Here is an 8291-nt window from a genome sequence, read left to right as displayed (position 1 = left end):
ATGAAATAAACTAGTGTCAGTAAAATTCATAGTGTCTAGTCAGTCTATTTTATATATATTATTACACCAGCAAATAGATTAAAGATCGGAATAAATGATGTGTACATTTATTTCGAACTTTACGCTTGGTTGATGTTTTGTATCCAAGTTTTAATAAAACTAAAGCAATATATGAAGAACATGTCTAACAAATTTTCTACGCACGTTATCATAATGACATCGTCTGCCCACGAATCATAAATAACTTGTTTTTCCAATTTTCGTAAACGCTATAAAGCATTGAAAAGCGACAAATAATGATAACAGTAAGAAAACGCAGCCGAATTTTTTTTAGGAATCCATATAGAAATAGGATTTGTTGTGCTCTGAATGGAAGGATTTCTTCAAAGGACACATAACACTTTTGATAATTTATCGTCGCGTGCTCGTGAAAGGGCCATAAGTATGAATGATGACTGTTTGCTAGACGTAAATTTATAAGCCAAGGATATCGGATTATATATATAATATATATATATATTATATATATATATATACCTCATACCATTATATATGATTTTTACTGTATTTGTGTACACAGAGAAATAGTAAGAGAAAAAATCTCTGGATTATGCCATAAATATTTGCGCTAGGATTTAGCGATATTCTTACTTGGACTTAAAGTCGATTGCTTCAGATAATCCCTTGATTCAAAAACGCGCATCGGTACAGACGCACACAAAATCATATTTATAAATATGGATAAAATAAATAGTTATTCGGAAAAATATTTTCGAGAAGGTATATCTCATTAAATTATAATTTTGTGGTTGGGAGACAGTCTTTTCTAAACCTGCTACAACTTACTTTACTATTACTAATATAAGAAGCTGTTACCAGTAGCATCCACATGAATCTAGGAATTACAATATATTTTTCTTTCATTTTTTTGGCATCTTGCGTTGCTACAAAGTTGTTTTCCGCAGGAGTGCCAACTGCTATACGGAACAGCGTGTCTTTATTGTACTATGAACGGACCGACCATACACGATGATATATTTTACGTTATCTCTATGACTAATTATCAATAAAAATGTGATAAAAAATTAAAATTTTTGCTTCTAATGAACTAAAGATCACAATAAAAATTAAAATTACTAATATTTTAACTCATACTAATAAATCTTGCGACAAAGACATGTCGTCCATGGACGACTTTCGTACACACAGCACGTCATACGGAGTAGTCCATGGACGACTCTTGTATACACAGGTAGTCGATACTCGTAGCGAAAAGGACAATTCAAAATTAATATTCTTGCATTATTTATGTGTAATGAATGAAAATGTTATATGAAATATAGTAATAGTCAACAATATTACTAATCGAAAATAGATAATTGTAATTAGGTTAATATAAACGCGATTAAGGGGAAAGCTTGCTTCAGAAATTAAAAAAAATCAATGTTTTTGGCAAAAATGTCTTCCCAAACTATCTAAGAATATATCCCTAAAAATTCAGAACCAAATTCATATTACTTTCGGAGCTACAATAGAAATAGTAAGTGTCGAGCAGATTTACAAGCGGAACAAAAACTTCTATGCGCGATCTCTCGATTTTTCATTTTTAGAGTTCATCCTAATTGCGGGAAAGATAGAAAAAAATTTAACGACCTATTGAAACGTGACTAAGTAGAGTGTATTCTGGATTAAATTCTCTTCTAGTTATATAACAACAAAATTTAAATTAAATTAAAATTTAAAAAATCTATTATTTTATACAAAAATATTTCTTTAGTGCGCAAAAAACTAGCGAATTACTCAATTGTTTAGGATTTTGTAGGTTTGACTAGAATCTGTACTATTGAAAATATAAAATAGTTTAGATTTTTTGTTTCGTATGGAAATTATGAACAATTGTGGAAATTGACACAGGCGCTCGTGGCGCCTCGGCAAATGCTTGTCCGGGCATATTGTGTTTGCATATATTCAATAAAAAATTTGAGAGACGAAGTTGATATATATATATAACATAAAACCTGAAAGATTTCGTTTGAATTAAATATTTATTTCCTTCCCTAAAAAATTCTCAAAAAAAATAGATTTTTGAAGCCTCTAAATCGGACTACGCCCTTAAAATCCAAAGCTTTCCCTATTACCTATTATTAAAATTTATACACAATTAAACAACTATAATGCAGCTTTTAACATAAATACTACATACACCTTCCTCGGTTTACCTTCATATGCAGAAAAATTAATTGAAACTAGATTAAGTTTTTATCTGCGTTTAATCAAAAGCGAATTTAATTATATCGCCGCGGTCCGTTGGTTGCGCTCAAAAATGTTTTCTCGTTAATCTGATAATCTTTCCGGGTAATCTCATTTTTATTTTTAATCTCCCCATAACTTCTAATAAGCGATGTCCGGCGTGACAAATCCGTTTCCATTGTGACCGGAGTTTCACAAAAGTCCTTTAAATCTAGATGTCTGGATGGAAGACCATTCTGAAACTAATGAAACTCACAGCGGGACGTTACGAGATTTTGAGGGATTGCACGGAATTTGAATGCACGTAACATATATGTAGCAGGATAATGCAGACCGACGGCGAATATAATAGAGATGTCTTGAAGATTATTGAGAAGAAAGTAAGTATGAATATAAGTTACTTAAATTGGATTGTGCCAACAGGAAATAACGCCTTATTTTAAACTCGTAACAATATCGATAAGGAAAAAATATCAGAAATATTTTTTTTAAAAAAAACTACATATTTTGAACTATTTTTTTATTAAATATTATTCAACTTTTCAAATTATTCTAGACATGCTAAAACAAAACTTATCCATCATCGAGCTTTGGTTTGGATGTCACCATGAAAAATTTAGACTAATGAGGTTTTTAAATTTGTCAACATGAATTAACTACAAAGACACAGGAATACCTACGATTCTAGAACAAAAAACAATGGTTGCCGACAATTATAAAAACGGAATAGACGTCCATCCTAACCAATCAGCAAGTCACGTGGAAGACCAGCCAACCAGACCTAAAAGAAAAATGCCTGGAGACCTAATATAGTATAATCAACTATAATACATTTAGTGCAGTCATTATAGTAAGTTCACTTCGGAATTCGAGATTCCCAGCTATAAGTCAATCTGTAAATACTTGTATATTGACACCCTAAAGTCGTCTTAGGACCTACATATGGTAATGACACCCTACCCTAGATTCTTACTTAATTTAAGCTTAAATGACTGGATTAATGCATTATACTATATTTTATTGTTTTTTTCCCTTTTGTTTTTTAATTAACTCTAGTAGATACGCCACTGGAGGTATCTACTAATTTGTAATCAACTTTATTTTACACCATATAATTGTCAGGATTCTCTGCTTAATGCAATAATATATACAGTTTGCAGAATAAAATTGCTTAAGAAAGAAGTACATACAAAGGTTGGCTAATCTGAAACTAATCAATCAATCTATTTTACTGATTTTTTTTTCATAAAACTGTCGTGTTATTAAATAAATTTTGATATATGTAGTACAGTGAGGTGGGGCACAATTTGACTTTAAATTATTATACTAAAATTTGCCTAAACCAAATGATTATAATACATTACAATATTACAGCATTACAATACCTCGACCAATATTCAGTAAAATTACCAATTAATTCCCAAGTATAAAAATATTTATTTACTATGTTTGTAAAATTGTTATCCGCTGGTTTTTACCCCATAGGCAGGGTAAAAAGAGAGCCAGGGGCAAACAAAATATCGTTTTATTAATTTTAAAGAGATTTATGAAATAATAACTACATTATTTAACGAATGCAAAATACATTTTTTTTGTTATAATTTATTTTTGTTTATCAAGACTTTAATGTCTTAAAATTGATATGTGCAAAACAAGAAAAAATACAATAAATTGAATATAAAATGAAAAAAGTTAAAATAAAAATAAAATAAAAACAGTAATACAAAAATAATAACATAAATGAACTATGACGTAATGATGCATGCCGCATACTAATGCAATATACATGGGTACATTTTTTTTTACAAAGATCACGCTGTATACAACCTTGATCTGGTACATTGTCACGAATATTCACCCTATTGATGATACTGTTGGAATTACAACAAATCTAATTTATTTGTCGTAAAATTGTTTTTTTTAATTAGTTTATTTTTTTATTTACTATCTTGTTATTGTTTACACCTTTGCCTTTGTATAAAGGTTTAGGTAGTTCCCTTTTGCCCCAACCACATGTTAGCTTTTATAGAGATTATATATATAAAGGTATCATAATCTTAATGCTTTGTGCATCACAAAAACTACTAGAGACAAATAATTTTTTTTATAAATATTAAAACATAGTCGTTTAACTTTTGATAGTAACACTAATAAGGGTGATTCGGTGGTTACAGAACTTTATCACTCTACTTTAAAATAGTATAATTAAAAATAAAACTTTACTTCTGAGAATGGTAGTACAATAGTAGTTTTGCTAATAAAAATGATGAGTTGTACATGAAAAAACTTATTAATGAATCATTGGTTATAAGAATTAATTATAAATAATAATTTTTATATTCATAATATTATGTGATTTATATCCATAAATCACATGAGGTTTTTGGGGAAAGGGGGGTTTAACAAAAAATCACAAAATATTACGTGGGAGGGGGAGAGGTATAGTAAGATATCATATTTATTTTTTACCTGATCATTTTTAAAAAAAACAACCATTTAAAAAATAAAGAAAAAATTATACTTTTTTTCATAACTAAAAATACACATAATTTTTGGTGGGAGAAGGGGGGGTAATTTTGAACCCAACACGTATCACCAAGGGGGAAGGGGAGTCCAAAAATACTTAAAAAAACGATCACGTGATTAACCAACCATGCTTTAATAATGCAATTAGATCAAAAATATTCATTACTACTTACTTTCGCAAATAATTTACTAAGAATAACTATATATATAATAAATTTCACAATTTTCATTTTTTACCATCCCACTATTGAGAGGGTTAGAATCTGAACCAAGCCTACCTAAATGCATTGTATATGTATATATACAACTGTATAAATCACGTTTTCTGCCATAGCCATGGATTATAATTAACACAAAACTATGTACACAAAGCTATGTGTACACGACTGTGATTTGAATACAGAATCAATTTAATTTATCTTTAGCGTTTACTGTTTGATAGATTAAATTGTAACTCGATATTATCAAACATCAGTGTCCGTATGGATATAGCGTCCTCATATTTGATTTGATATTATATTTGATAAGTAAATTTGACGGCTACTGAAATCTGTAATATATATTGCATTTTTTTTAATTGTAGCTTTTTTCTGATTCGTTTGTGCGACGATATTTCATGCGACAAAGGTAAATGTGTAATGAAGTTTCGCGTACGTGGAAGCAGAATTTTTCTCGTTAGCAATGTTTCGATACATTTTTCTATATGTAAGTGATAAAATGAAACAGTGTTGGATAAATACTCAATATCGATGGAAAAATAATGATCAGAAATTGTAAGAGAAATTGAGAATATTGAGCAGAATATTAATAATAGATATGAAGCGACGATAATAAGGGTACTAGCAATACCTCATGAACGAGTAAAGTTATAATATATTACCATTGTAACAATTGCTCCGGATGGTCCTATATTTGATAAACCTGTAAGAGTACAATTCGACATTTTGAAGACGACGTAATTGTAATAGCGGCAACACTTGTCGTTTTTGAATTATTGTTTCAACTCGATCTTAAAAATACAATAATTAACTCACTAACCTAATTATAAAAATGCTTATTTACATTCACTGAAACTTTTCTGGATTCCTCAACATCAATCAGCTAATCAGCATTACGACCCGGGCGTCTTTCATCGCCCGGGTCATGCGCCATGTTATCCCTACAAGATGCAAGCACTGAAATGGTTTCGTAAAATTCCTTTAAAATTGAGAGTAAGGATCGGTTTGCCTCTTGGCTGGTTCATCTGGCAAAAATACATTTCTTCAATTAGAAATTAACTGGAAATTTTACTGAACATAGTTTGATAGTTGTATCTTTGATACATGTTATGGATTTTGATGTAGAACATTTGGTTTAGATAGTATAATTACTTTATTATAATTAAACAGTTATAAACTATATAATTTAAATTGTACCTTTGTTCCCCGCCCTAACCAAATCTGACAGACATATGTACATAAGTAGAGTGCCTAGCCCTTGGCAACAAAACTCAGCGCAACACTTTGTACTAATTAACAGAAATTAGATGAAAATTAATAACAAATATGTAGGAAGAAAATATTACAAATGGGTACAAGTGATAGATAAATTACTACATATAATCTAACATAATCAATCAAGTAGATATTAAGTAGAAGGCCGTAATATGTTTGTTTTTCTCACGGAATCAAAAGCTATCATAAATCATATCGTGGTACTAAACATAGTCTATATAATTCATGTATATATATATATATATATATATATGTGTGTGTGTATATATATGTGTGTGTGTGTATTATTTGCTAAACTAACAGTGCTTTATTTATTCGAGCGCAATTCGTGATTGGGTTTCGCGTGTTTTAACAAAAAAAAAGCCGGAATATTTGCCAGGACAGACTGCCGGGTTTAAAAACATTCCCATTAATAACTGTACATTTCCTGCCTCACTCGGACTCAAATTTCATTTCCACTGTCACTTTTAGTGTCCATGTTAATATTAGTATTGATATCAATAAAATATATAGTTTTGTAGAGATCCGATGCAAACTAATCAATTATTTGTTACTTTTCGTTATTTATGTTCACGTGATTTAGTATTATACATTTGTATAAAATCTGCTATAAACAAAACATGGTAAATTTAATTGTTATTTGTTGCAGACGAATTCATCCAAAATTTATAGAGATAGACCTATAGTATTAACAATCAACAAATAAAACTTCTTAGAAATTTAACCTATAAAAGACGATGAACTAAATTCAAGTAATATAGTCTAATCTAGCTGTAAATTGAAAACAAATTTTTAAATAAAATATAAATATAAAAAGCAAATTTGAAAAGCTTTACTTCAGATAAAAATTAGTATCAAGTACTGCTATGAAAAATGGGTAATTTTATATCCATCAGTTCCAGGCAGATCTGATCAACATTTTCAAGATAAATCTATAATATTAACTATTTATAACTTCAACATATAAAAAGATAATATTAAATAAAAAAAATAAAATTTCAAGTCGAAATAAAAAAGAATTTAATATTTTTCTGTATAAAATAATCTCAATCTAGAACAGTCCCAATGTATCTCTTGTGTTTATTGATTTTAAATAAAGCAAATTGATAAAGCTTTTGATATATTTTGCAACAAGAAGTATCACAAAAATAAATGCATGAATATTTATTTTCTTACATTTTATTTTGAACATGTTAAAAAGTTTTGTTTGCGCGAAAAACATTTCTGTAATATGTCTGTAATAAATTTTATTCTGCATCAATTTTTTCTCAATATTTGATATATTGAGCAATTTATTTAACATATTTGATAATCGTTCCTATATAAGTAAATAAGCACATATAATAGTACATATAAGTAAAACCTTCGAATTGATAAAAAATGATAAAAAATGAATACATATGTGATAGGCTATACCGCACATAAAATTACTCTATTTTTGTCTCCGAATATTTTGTGTACTTAATAATAATTAAGTACACAAAATGTACTTAATTATCATATAAATGTATAATAATAATTAAAGGTTTTTATAATAAACAACATCTATCCAATTGATAATAATTCATTTTAAACTAAAGTATTTTAAACCTTACATACAATATTTGGCCGTTCGGTTATAACTTCTTAGATTAAGACAAACGGTATTTAGTGTAGTTATTGTCAAATTCAGTGTAAAATATTGTGACAAATTAATTATTTTGGTTTCTAGAAGATTTATTAATATGCAATTTAATATAATAAACCAAATTTACTTTATTGAAACTTTACTTGTTGACATCTAGGTTTGATCGAAGATTTATCCCATATTTAAATTTAAATTAAAGCTTGTATACCCAGTCAACTTCATCTAACCCAATCCTTTTTAAATAATCGTTAAAGTTCATTAATTATTTTTCGAAACCGTGTACCCGACACCACATGGCGGTGGTGCAATGTATCGATGTTGAGCATTATTTCGCAAAAGTATGAGGGTGGTTTTCGCGAAAATGTAGATCAGTGGGCGATCAAGTGACAAAGTAT

The sequence above is a fragment of the Ctenocephalides felis genome, unplaced genomic scaffold, assembly GCF_003426905.1.
Source record: "Ctenocephalides felis isolate EL2017-DRISC unplaced genomic scaffold, ASM342690v1 CF-g0.4_SCAFFOLD_01492, whole genome shotgun sequence".
NCBI lineage: Eukaryota > Metazoa > Arthropoda > Insecta > Siphonaptera > Pulicidae > Ctenocephalides > Ctenocephalides felis.
The sequence above is the reverse complement of the archived record's forward strand: the minus strand, read 5'-3'. Positions refer to the sequence as shown.